The 13,754-nt window shown below is 39.5% G+C and overlaps 1 pseudogene; it reads right to left on the bottom strand.

Moving 5' to 3' along the window:
• Positions 1-11,631: 11,631 nt before the first annotated feature.
• Positions 11,632-12,663, bottom strand: LOC115505204 (annotated as a pseudogene).
• Between the last annotated feature and the right edge of the window lie 1,091 nt (positions 12,664-13,754).

Genomic DNA, 13,754 nt, shown 5'->3' with positions numbered 1-13,754 from the left:
ATCCTTTATAACTGTCAGAAAATAAACTTCTGTGATCTAAGCTAATGTGTAGCACCCATTTGATGAATGAAGGAGGAGGACATTTCCCTTAGATAAATTACCCAAATGTTCTTCAATTTCTGAAAAACATATATGGAAGTTTTTATGGAAGTCTTTGTCTTTTGATGAAAAGATTATATATGGTATAAGGCAGTAATATTCCATGTGCCCTGACTCTGGTTCTGAGTCCCGGGAGACTCTTCAGAGCAATACTCCAGGAATAATTTTCTTTTTTGGTAGAGTATTATCCATATAAGTCATTCTTCTTGGACAGTCTTACCTAGGGCCTACGTGTAGGCTCCCCCACGCCCCAATCATAGGGCTACCCAATCTATAAAAGATGATTTCTTCAACTGTGCTTATGAAGTGGGCATTAAAAGGAAACAAAAACTGCTTTTGTGAAAATGGTTTAAGACACAAGCCACTCAGAGAAGGTCTTTTAGGATGACTATTGTTTTAACTTGCCACCTTTGGACCAGTGTCCCTCAGAATTATTTTTAACTCAATGTGTTCACAAATGTATGCACCCATGTCAATATTAGTTCAGGAAAGACATCTTGATTATCTCACATATTGATTATCTCAAAGTTTCTGTGGGCTGGGAATCTGGGCTTGGCTTAGCTAAATTCTCTGAATCATGATCTCTCAAAAAGCTACAATGCACCCATCAGAAGTGGTCAGGGTCTTATGTGAAGGTTTGACTGGGGAAAGTTATATTTCTAAGTTTACATCATTTTTAGAAGGATTCAATTTTCAGGAGCTCTTGGCCTGATGGCTCCATTTCTCCTGTAGATGTTTGCTGGAAACCATGTAACAAGCAGGAATACTAAGCAATAAAAATGAACAAACTATTGATACATGCCACAAGTTGCCACATGGGACTCTCCAATATGGCAGCTTGCTTCATCAAGATGTGAAAGTTAAGAAGGCAATAGAGTCTGCTAGTAAGACGGAAGTCACAGTCTTTGAAAACCTAATCACAAAAATTATCTATCACTTCTGCTGTACCCTATTTATTAGAAACAATTCGCTACATCAGTTTCACATTCAAGGCATGAATAACATGAGAAGAAGACTACAGGAGACCATCTTAGAAGTCTGCCTACCACACTCATCATCTGGTCAACATTTGGTGTTGTCAAGTTGAAAATGCCACTTTAGCCACTTCAATGGCATCTGCAATGGCATCTTATTGTACTTTGGTTTATATTTCTCTAAATGACTAATGATGAGCAATTTTTTATACATTTATTGGACATTCATATATATTGTGTGTGAAATATCTCTTCAAGTCTTTTAACCACTTTTATTACATTATTTGTCTTCTTACCATTGAGTTTTAAGAGTGCTTTATGTATTCTCTATGCAAGCCTTTAATCAGACATAATATGGTAGATATTTTCATCCTATCTCTTAATGCTACCTCCTAAAAAATACCAATCAATTTTTTAATAATTAGTATCTTATTTTTAAGCAATATTAGGTACTCCAAAGTCACAAAGTTTCTGTCTTATGATTTTCTGGAAGTATTATAGTCTTATCTTTTATGTTTAGGTCTATAATCCATTTAAAATTAATTTTTGAATATAGTATAAATTGGCATCAATGTTTATTTTTTGCCATATAGATATCCAATTATTCTAGTACTATTTGTTGAGAATATATTTTTCCTATTGACTTATCATGTCACCTTTTAAAATAATTTGATTGTATATGTGTGGGTTTATTTCTGGGCTCTATGTTTCTCATAGTGATTTATTTATATGTTGTAAGCCAATATCACAATATCTTGATTACTATAAATTTGTAATAGTTTGGAAATCAGGTAGTATAAAAATGCTAACTTTGTTTTTCCTTTTTCCATATTTTTTGGGTTTTCTAGATCTTTCAAAATGCATATTCATTTTAGAATCAGCTTAACAGTTTTTACAAAATTGCCTGCCAGAATTTTGATTGAGATGATACTGAATATGATAGATCATTTCTGGAAAGAATTCCAAAATCTAAGCTCTAGCACTTGTTAGATGTGTGACTATAGAAGTTACTTAACCTTTCTGTGCCTTGGTTTCCTCATATGTAACACGTAATCTCCATTGCAAATACCCTACAGTTTTTGAGAGAAATAAATTATTTCTGTATGTAAAACACTTAGAACAACATTTACATATAGCAAGTCTCATGTAAGTATTAACTATCTGAATGTAATAATGATTACTTGTACTTTATTTGTCTTGTTTATAATGTTATATCAGGAACTATAATAAAGATGATTTTTTTTCTTTTTTTTTATTTTTTTATTTTTTTTTTGACTTTGGTATAAAGTTTTAATCATCTAAGTATTTATGTTCGTTTTCTTTTTTTTTTATATATATATGAAATTTATTGACAAATTGGTTTCCATACAACACCCAGTGCTCATCCCAAAAGGTGCCCTCCTCAATACCCATCACCCACCCTCCCCTCCCTCCCACCCCCCATCAACCCTCAGTTTGTTCTCAGTTTTTAACAGTCTCTTATGCTTTGGCTCTCTCCCACTCTAACCTCTTTTTTTTTTTTCCTTCCCCTCCCCCATGGGTTCCTGTTAAGTTTCTCAGGATCCACATAAGAGTGAAACCATATGGTATCTGTCTTTCTCTGTATGGCTTATTTCACTTAGCATTACACTCTCCAGTTCCATCCACGTTGCTACAAAAGGCCATATTTCATTTTTTCTCATTGCCACATAGTATTCCATTGTGTATATATACCACAATTTCTTTATCCATTCATCAGTTGATGGACATTTAGGCTCTTTCCATAATTTGGCTATTGTTGAGAGTGCTGCTATGAACATTGGGGTACAAGTGCCCCTATGCATCAGTACTCCTGTATCCCTTGGATAAATTCCTAGCAGTGCTATTGCTGGGTCATAGGGTAGGTCTATTTTTAATTTTCTGAGGAACCTCCACACTGCTTTCCAGAGCGGCTGCACCATTTTGCATTCCCACCAACAGTGCAAGAGGGTTCCCGTTTCTCCACATCCTCTCCAGCATCTATAGTCTCCTGATTTGTTCATTTTGGCCACTCTGACTGGCGTGAGGTGATACCTGAGTGTGGTTTTGATTTGTATTTCCCTGATAGGAGCGACGCTGAACATCTTTTCATGTGCCTGTTGGCCATCTGGATGTCTTCTTTAGAGAGGTGTCTATTCATGTTTTCTGCCCATTTCTTCACTGGGTTATTTGTTTTTTGGGTGTGGAGTTTGGTGAGCTCTTTATAGATTTTAGATACTAGCCCTTTGTCCGATATGTCATTTGCAAATATCTTTTCCCATTCCGTTGGTTGCCTTTTAGTTTTGTTGGTTGTTTCCTTTGCTGTGCAGAAGCTTTTTATCTTCATAAGGTCCCAGTAATTCACTTTTGCTTTTAATTCCCTCGCCTTTGGGGATGTGTCGAGTAAGAGATTGCTACGGCTGAGGTCAGAGAGGTCTTTTCCTGCTTTCTCCTCTAAGGTTTTGATGGTTTCCTGTCTCACATTTAGGTCCTTTATCCATTTTGAGTTTATTTTTGTAAATGGTGTGAGAAAGTGGTCTAGTTTCAACCTTCTGCATGTTGCTGTCCAGTTCTCCCAGCACCATTTGTTAAAGAGGCTGTCTTTTTTCCATTGGATGTTCTTTCCTGCTTTGTCAAAGATGAGTTGGCCATACGTTTGTGGGTCTAGTTCTGGGGTTTCTATTCTATTCCATTGGTCTGTGTGTCTGTTTTTGTGCCAATACCATGCTGTCTTGATGATGACAGCTTTGTAGTAGAGGCTAAAGTCTGGGATTGTGATGCCTCCTGCTTTGGTCTTCTTCTTCAAAATTCCTTTGGCTATTCGGGGCCTTTTGTGGTTCCATATGAATTTTAGGATTGCTTGTTCTAATTTCGAGAAGAATGCTGGTGCAATTTTGATTGGGATTGCATTGAATGTGTAGATAGCTTTGGGTAGTATTGACATTTTGACAATATTTATTTTTCCAATCCATGAGCAGGGAATGTCTTTCCATTTCTTTAAATCTTCTTCAATTACCTTCATAAGCTTTCTATAGTTTTCAGCATACAGATCCTTTACATCTTTGGTTAGATTTATTCCTAGGTATTTTATGCTTCTTGGTGCAATTGTGAATGGGATCATTTTCTTTATTTGTCTTTCTGTTGCTTCATTGTTAGTGTATAAGAATGCAACTGATTTCTGTACATTGATTTTGTATCCTGCAACTTTGCTGAATTCATGCATCAGTTCTAGCAGACTTTTGGTGGAGTCTATCGGATTTTCCATGTATAATATCATGTCATCTGCAAAAAGCGAAAGCTTGACTTCATCTTTGCCAATTTTGATGCCTTTGATTTCCTTTTGTTGTCTGATTGCTGATGCTAGAACTTCCAGCACTATGTTAAACAACAGCGGTGAGAGTGGGCATCCCTGTCGTGTTCCTGATCTCAGGGAAAAAGCTCTCAGTTTTTCCCCGTTGAGGATGATGTTAGCTGTGGGCTTTTCATAAATGGCTTTTATGATCTTTAAGTATGTTCCTTCTATCCCGACTTTCTCAAGGGTTTTTATTAAGAAAGGGTGCTGGATTTTGTCAAAGGCCTTTTCTGCATCGATTGACAGGATCATATGATTCTTCTCTTTTTTTTTGTTAATGTGATGTATCACGTTGATTGATTTGCGAATGTTGAACCAGCCCTGCATCCCAGGAATGAATCCCACTTGATCATGGTGAATAATTCTTTTTATATGCTGTTGAATTCGATTTGCTAGTATCTTATTGAGAATTTTTGCATCCATATTCATCAGGGATATTGGCCTGTAGTTCTCTTTTTTTACTGGGTCTCTGTCTGGTTTAGGAATCAAAGTAATACTGGCTTCATAGAATGAGTCTGGAAGTTTTCCTTCCCTTTCTATTTCTTGGAATAGCTTGAGAAGGATAGGTATTATCTCTGCTTTAAATGTCTGGTAGAACTCCCCTGGGAAGCCATCTGGTCCTGGACTCTTATTTGTTGGGAGATTTTTGATAACCGATTCAATTTCTTCGCTGGTTATGGGTCTGTTCAAGCTTTCTATTTCCTCCTGATTGAGTTTTGGAAGAGTGTGGGTGTTCAGGAATGTGTCCATTTCTTCCAGGTTGTCCAATTTGTTGGCATATAATTTTTCATAGTATTCCCTGATAATTGTTTGTATCTCTGAGGGATTGGTTGTAATAATTCCATTTTCATTCATGATTTTATCTATTTGGGATTTCTCCCTTTTCTTTTTGAGAAGCCTGGCTAGAGGTTTGTCAATTTTGTTTATTTTTTCAAAAAACCAACTCTTGGTTTCGTTGATCTGCTCTACAGTTTTTTTAGATTCTATATTGTTTATTTCTGCTTTGATCTTTATTATTTCTCTTCTTCTGCTGGGTTTAGGCTGCCTTTGCTGTTCTGCTTCTATTTCCTTTAGGTGTGCTGTTAGATTTTGTATTTGGGATTTTTCTTGTTTCTTGAGATAGGCCTGGATTGCAATGTATTTTCCTCTCAGGACTGCCTTCGCTGCATCCCAAAGCGTTTGGATTGTTGTATTTTCATTTTCGTTTGTTTCCATATATTTTTTGATTTCTTCTCTAATTGCCTGGTTGACCCACTCATTCGTTAGTAGGGTGTTCTTTAACCTCCATGCTTTTGGAGGTTTTCCAGACTTTTTCCTGTGGTTGATTTCAAGCTTCATAGCATTGTGGTCTGAAAGTATGCATGGTATAATTTCAATTCTTGTAAACTTATGAAGGGCTGTTTTGTGACCCAGTATATGATCTATCTTGGAGAATGTTCCATGTGCACTCGAGAAGAAAGTATATTCTGTTGCTTTGGGATGCAGAGTTCTAAATATATCTGTCAAGTCCATCTGATCCAATGTCTCATTCAGGGCCCTTGTTTCTTTATTGACCGTGTGTCTAGATGATCTATCCATTTCTGTAAGTGGGGTGTTAAAGTCCCCGGCAATTACCACATTCTTATCAATAAGGTTGCTTATGTTTATGAGTAATTGTTTTATATATTTGGGGGCTCCGGTATTCGGCGCATAGACATTTATAATTGTTAGCTCTTCCTGATGGATAGACCCTGTAACTATTATATAATGTCCTTCTTCATCTCTTGTTACAGCCTTTAATTTAAAGTCTAGTTTGTCTGATATAAGTATGGCTACTCCAGCTTTCTTTTGGCTTCCAGTAGCATGATAAATAGTTCTCCATCCCCTCACTCTGAATCTAAAGGTGTCCTCAGGTCTAAAATGAGTCTCTTGTAGACAGCAAATAGATGGGTCTTGTTTTTTATCCATTCTGATACCCTATGTCTTTTGGTTGGCGCATTTAATCCATTTACATTCAGTGTTATTATAGAAAGATACGGGTTTAGAGTCATTGTGATGTCTGTATGTTTTATGCTTGTAGTGATGTCTCTGGTACTTTGTCTCACAGGGTCCCCCTTAGGATCTCTTGTAGGGCTGGTTTAGTGGTGACAAATTCCTTCAGTTTTTGTTTGTTTGGGAAGACCTTTATCTCTCCTTCTATTCTAAATGACAGACTTGCTGGATAAAGGATTCTCGGCTGCATATTTTTTCTGTCTAGCACACTGAAAATCTCGTGCCAATTCTTTCTGGCCTGCCAAGTTTCAAAAGAGAGATCAGTCACGAGTCTTATAGGTCTCCCTTTATATGTGAGGGCACGTTTACCCCTTGCTGCTTTCAGAATTTTCTCTTTATCCTTGTATTTTGCCAGTTTCACTATGATATGTCGTGCAGAAGATCGATTCAAGTTACGTCTGAAGGGAGTTCTCTGTGCCTCTTGGATTTCAATGCCTTTTTCCTTCCCCAGTTCAGGGAAGTTCTCAGCTATGATTTCTTCAAGTACCCCTTCAGCACCTTTCCCTCTCTCTTCCTCCTCTGGGATACCAATTATGCGTATATTATTTCTTTTTAGTGTATCACTTAGTTCTCTAATTTTCCCCTCATACTCCTGGATTTTTTTATCTCTCTTTTTCTCAGCTTCCTCTTTTTCCATAACTTTATCTTCTAGTTCACCTATTCTCTCCTCTGCCTCTTCCATCCGAGCCGTGGTGGTTTGCATTTTGTTTTGCATTTCCTTTAAAGCGTTTTTCAGCTCCTTGTGACTGTTCCTTAGTCCCTTGATCTCTGTAGCAAGAGATTCTCTGCTGTCCTGTATACTGTTTTCAAGCCCAGCGATTAATTTTATGACTATTATTCTAAATTCACTTTCTTTTATATTATTTAAATCCTTTTTGATCAGCTCATTAGCTGTTGTTATTTCCTGGAGATTCTTCTGAGGGGAATTCTTCCGCTTGGTCATTTTGGATAGTCCCTGGTGTGGTGAGGACCTGCAGGGCACTTCCCCTGTGCTGTGGTGTATAACTGGAGTTGGTGGGCGGGGCCGCAGTCAGTCCTGATGTCTGCCCCCAGCCCACCGCTGGGGCCACAGTCAGACTGGTGTGTGCCTTCTCTTCCCCTCTCCTAGGGGCGGGATTCCCTGTGGGGTGGCGTGGCCCGTCTGGGCTACTTGCACACTGCCAGGCTTGTGATGCTGGGGATCTGGCATATTAGTTGGGGTGGGAAGGCAAGGTGCACGGCGGCAGGGGGGGCAGGCTTATCTCGCTTCTCCTTAGGTGATCCACTTCAGGAGGGGCCCTGTGGCAGCCGGAGGGAGTCAGATCCGCTGCCGGAGGTTTGGCTCCGCAGAAGCACAGAGTTGGGTGTTTGCGCGGAGCGAGCAATTTCCCTGGCCGGAACCGGTTCCCTTTGGGATTTTGGCTGGGGGATGGGCGGGGGAGATGGCGCTGGCGAGCGCCTTTGTTCCCCGCCAAACTGAGCTCTGTCGTCCGGGGGCTCCGCAGCTCACCCTCCCTTTGTCCTCCGGCCTTCCCGCTTTCCGAGCAGAGCTGTTAACTTATGACCTCCCAGACGCTAAGTTGCGCTTGCTGTCGGAACACAGTCCGTCAGGCCCCTCCGCTTTTGCCAGCCGGACTCGGGGGCTCTGCTTGGCCGGCGAGCCGCCCCTCCGCCCCGGCTCCCTCCCGCCAGTCCGTGGAGCGCGCACCGCCTCGCCGCCCTTCCTACCCTCTTCCGTGGGCCTCTCGTCTGCACTTGGGTCCGGTGACTCCGTTCTGCTAATCCTCTGGCGGTTTTCTGGGTTATTTAGGCAGGTGTAGGTGGAATCTCTAAAGATGATTTTTTAAATGCTTGATTTGTTTATGATTTTATTGGAATGCTTGTATGGTTTCCCCAGTTAGTACACTGTTAATGTAGGTCTAAAGTAACATATCTTCATGATAATAAAGAAAGCGACCATCTATTTTAAAAAGAGCAGCTTTGAACAGACAGAAGTAATTCATGAACTTGAAGACAGGCCAGTTGAAATTATTGAGTGTTAGGGGCAGAAAGAAAAAAGAAATAAGAAAAGCTAAACAGAGCCTAAGAGACTTGTGGGACTCCATTACCAAAACCAACACAAGCATTAAGGGAGTCCAGAAAGAAAAGAGAGAAATGGGCAAAAAGAAGTAATTGAAAGAAAGAAGTAATTATTTGAAGAAGTAATTGCTGAAACTCCCCAAATTTGATGAAATAAATTAATCTACATATCCAAGAAATTCAGTGAACTCAAAGTAGGATAAACAAAGAGATTCACACTGAGACGCATAATCAAACTACTGAAAGCCAAATATAGAAGAGGTAATCCTGAGTTCAGTAAGTGAGAACTCATCATGCATGAAATCCTCAATAAGATTGTAAGCCGATTTTTCCACAGAAACTTTGGAGGCCAGAGCCAATGGGATAATATATTTAAATTACTGAAAGAAAATATTGTCACCTTAGAATTCTACACCTCATGAAAGTGTACAAAACATGAAGGAGAATTTCAGACATTCTCAGATAAACAAAAGCCAAGGCAGTTGGATTCCTACTGGACCCGCCCTACAAGAAAAGCCAAAGGGAGTGCTTCAGGTCAGAATGGAAGGACACTACACAGTAACGTGATGCCTTAGGAGGCCAGAAATATCTTGGTTGGAGTTAAATACATGGGAAAATACAAAAAACAGCATTTTGTAATATCAGATTTTAACTCCACATCCCATATGTGGAAGGACTTACAACACAACTGCTTAAAAATAATTACATGAGGGGCACCTGGGTAGCTCAGTTGGTTGAATATCTGATTCTTGATTTAGGTTCAGGTCATGATCCCAGGATTGTGGGATTGAGCCCCAAGTCAGGGTCCACACTTAGTAAATTCTCTTTTTCTCTCCCTTTGATCCTCTTCCCTGCTCACATGCTTTCTCGCTTGCTCTCTCACTTTCCCTCAGATAAATTTAAAAAATAAATAAAATAAAAAAATAAAAAATAAATAAAAATAAAAATACTCCTACTTTAAAATTTTTTAATAATTACGTGAATTTTGATAATTATAAAATGATGGGTAGAACTGTGTAGGAGTAGAGTTTTATATATGGTTGAAGTCAAGTTGATACCACTTCAAATGATATTGTTACAAGCTTAGGATGTTACATGTAATCCCCATGGTAACTACAAATAAAATATCTATAAACTACAGGCCAAAAGAAATGAGAAGGGAGTCAAAGTGTGTCAGTATACAAAAATCAAATTGACACCAAGAAAGGCCTGAAAACACAATTCTCAGTACATTTTTAAGTTGAAATTACTCTAAGTATCTTCTCCAACCACAGGGAATGAAACTAGAAATCAATATAAGGAGGAAAACTGGAAAATCCACAACTATGTGAAAATTGCAGAGCACACTCAATCAATTGACTAAGGAAGAAATCATAGGAGAAATTAGAAACGATCTTCAGATAAATCACAACATACATAAACTTATGGGATGAGACCAAAGCAGTGCTGTGTAGATTTATCTCCAGTGATTCAACATCTAAACTCCCAAGAATGCCTTAAGAAAGCAGTCAGAGGCCATAGTATCAACAAGAGATTGAGAAATACACTGGTGAGGTGTGTGACATCTCTGCAGAGTTCTGTAGTGGTTGTCCTCTGCGTGACGGAGTTATCACGACATGGGAGGTGCTGACATTGGAACACGTTCAACCTAGGTTCAACAGAGAGAATGACATCCCGAACTGGCAGAGACCCAGCAGATGTCACTCAAAGTGAGAGGTGAGGAATTTACCGTTAATGTAATGGGTAGAAGGATCAAATGTTAATCAAAATTGATTGAACCATAGGGACTTTTTGGAATAGGCAATTGATCTTGATGCCTTCTTAATTAAAAGTGATGGGCATCTTACTAAGATCCCATCCATCTGTATAACTAAGAAAAATTCAAGTTCTCATACAAAGAAAGTTGGCCTAAGTCATCAGAACAAAGAGTCGCAATTACTCAAGACTGAGACTTTTCATTGACCCTCAAATGATGGGACCAGCTCACCTTGAAAAAACATTAAAACTGCAACAGACTAATGCTCTTTATTTTTCTCCTGACTTTACACAAAGATGTTTATGTGCTGGAGCTGGTTCCTAATGGGTTATGAGGTGTGACTGTGCATGTCTCATCCCACTTTGTTGGGTAAAAGTCACATGGGTAGCTTAAAGTTAGCCAAAGTGAGAGATTTATACTATAGAAATTGGCAAATAATGTAATTAGGCATTTTTCTACCTTTCATTTCTTTCTTTCTTTCCCTTCCTTCCTTCCTTCCTGTGGAAATTTATCAGAAAATTGTGAAGTAGGGAGTCTGAAATAGGAAATTACCACTATAGCATACAAATTAGTGATGTCACTTCTGGGTCAGGTGATGATAAAGTATTAACCTCATTATGTTTCACAAAGTGTATTTCAGGTCCATAACTGTATCTTGTTACTATGACCTAATTTCTGACATCAAGAGATGGAAAAGTCATAGATGGAATTTGGCAAAATACCCACAATGCTTTTATAATCTGAGAAAGGGACATTATGTTAAGAGGGAGCAAAATAGATCCTCTGATAGTGTTCTTGCCTATAAAAATGTTAAGAATAGCAATGCATCCCTGAGGAAATTCCAAAGATCAATGACACTATCAATTCTTGAATGTCAAGGGCTGTCATTTCTGTTGTGCCAGACTCATGTTTTAGATGGTGCAGAAGAAAAGTAGATCTTAGAGAGTGAATGTGGATTATTGTAGACTTTACCCAATGGTGACTCCAGTTCCTTCTGTTCTGCAATGTGTTCAATTTCTAAAGCGGATTCACACAAACTTTAGTGATTGGTATATAGCCTTTGATATGTCAAGTAGATTTTCTTTGAGAGCAGAATTTTCTTTGAGGGCAGCTGCTCTCATCTGGCACGGGAAGCATTACACATTTATTCCTCTAGCTCTTCCTATAATATTATAAGTACTAAACCTGTATTACATATATTTGCTGCTGAAAACTCATGCACTGGATTCTATTTCCCACACTGACCTCCCAAAATATGAGAGATCAAAGTTTTAAATAAAATACAGAAGAAACAGTTACTTATCATGTATGAAAAATTAAAGAGGCTGAACCCTTGAGATAACATAAACTGCAGATTACCATTCTGTGAGCTTATAACATTATCATGACTTAGGTCCTGTGGGGTTTTGAGCATTGTTACTCACGATCAAGTCTCTGTCTTCATACAAATAATACCCCTATGTAGAGAACGTTTCTTGGCTGAAGAGCTTTTTAAGGGCTTGCTTTATGTCTTTGTTTTTTAGACTATAGATAAAAGGGTTCAGCATGGGGGTGACCACTGTGTACATGACTGAGGCTATGGCACTGGCCCTGGAGTTTTGTGCAGCAGCAGAACTCAGATACACCCCAAGGCCTGTGCCATAGAACAAGGAGACAACTGAGAGGTGAGACCCACATGTAGAAAATGCTTTGTACTTGCCTCCAGCTGATGAAATTCTGAAAATGGAGGTTACAATCTTAGAGTAAGAGAAGAGGATCCCTGTGAGTGGAACAATAGCTACAAGGTCAGTAGCAAAATACATCACCAAATCGTTGAGAAAAGTATCAGAACAAGCAAGATGGATTAGCTGATTAAGTTCACAGAAAAAGTGAGGGATTTCCAACTCTTCACAAAAGGAGAGTCACAAAACCATTAAGCTCTGTAACAATGAGTGCAGGGCAGTCATGATCCAGGATGCCAGAAGCAGGAGGCCACAGAGGCAGGGGTTCATGATGATCGTGTAGTGGAGGGGGTGACAGATGGCCACAAACCAGTCATAGGCCATCACAGTCAGGAGAAAGTTGTCCAGATCTCCAAAAAGCATGAAAAAGTACAACTGGGTGATGCATCCTGCATAGGTAATGACTTTGCTCTGTGTCTGGATGTTCAGTAGCATCTTAGGGATGGTGGTGGAGATGAAACAGATGTCTGCCAAAGAGAGATTGGAGAGAAAGAAGTACATGGGCGTGTGGAGGTGGGAGTCCGTGATAATGACCAGGATGATGAGCAGGTTCCCAATGAACGTGACCAGATACATGGACAAAAACAGTCCAAAGAGGAGGGGCTGTAGTAATACATCTTCTGAGACACCCAGGAGGATAAATTCTAAAACACATGTTTGATTTTCTGATTCCATGTAGCTGATGAAATGGTGGAAAAGAGACAAAGAAATGCAGATTTAACCTCAAGCAGTTACCCTATACAATTACCCTGGTAAAAGGCTGAAGGTCCTGATTGGGAAGGTGAGGAAAAAGATTAATCAAATAAGTTTAGGGCAGTATACAGGGGTCCTTCCTCAAGAGGACTTGGCCCCCTTTCATTCCAAAAGTTCTAGGTCTGTAAACCAGCTCTGGGAATTTATTGAGAGGTTGGGACTCACTGTTTTTGATTAAGGTTAGTTTTTGTTTACTTGACCTTGAACTTTTCTGCTTAAACAGATCAAGTAAGAATTTAGTAGACTTTCTACCTAATTTCTCTTCCAGGAGCACCACGGTCAACTAGTCACCACCAACCATTGGAGTGAGTCAGACTATTCCAGTCCACTACAGCAATCATTTCCACTTTGCCTTTGGTTGTTGATGCTGCTACTTGGCCTCTGCCATCCCAGGACTCAATTACTCCCACTTCATTTAAGTTTTTCAACACGGTGGCTGAAGTTTCCACTGTAAGATCTAGCCTACAGAGAACAGCAATCCAAGAGCTCATCAAGGATATTGTGGCTCCCCTCACAATCCATTTCTCATAGTCATTGTGCAAGGTGTGTCCTCTGGACTCTTCCAGCGTGGGTGAGGTCTTACCCGACAAACCCATTCTAACATTCCAATCTCCCTAAGCCTCTAAATCCACAACTCTACATTAAACCAAGGCAGGTTTGGCATTTCCAACTCACTCACTGTGGGCTACTTGTGGTCCAGGTTTCCACCAAACAAACTGTAAGTTCCCAGGTTGCAACATTAAACGCAGAATCTCTGCTTAGTGAGCCCATATCAATACATTCAGCCCGTTCCAACTTTATGCCCTTTCCCACATTATCTCACACTCTGAATCTATCCCTTCCCACACATGTTCCCTGGATTTCTGTCTGTATAAATTAGAAAACTCAAGTCGTTCTTCTGGAGTGTAGAACACTTTCTCACAGATCACACTGCACCTTATCCTTAGGGGCCTGCTGGCAAATGAGTCTAGTTGTGGATCTAGACACAAAGAGGAGTGTTAAGGGTGGGACAT

The sequence above is a fragment of the Lynx canadensis genome, chromosome A2, assembly GCF_007474595.2.
Source record: "Lynx canadensis isolate LIC74 chromosome A2, mLynCan4.pri.v2, whole genome shotgun sequence".
In the NCBI taxonomy this organism is placed as follows: Eukaryota; Metazoa; Chordata; class Mammalia; order Carnivora; family Felidae; genus Lynx; species Lynx canadensis.
The sequence above is the reverse complement of the archived record's forward strand: the minus strand, read 5'-3'. Positions and strand labels throughout refer to the sequence as shown.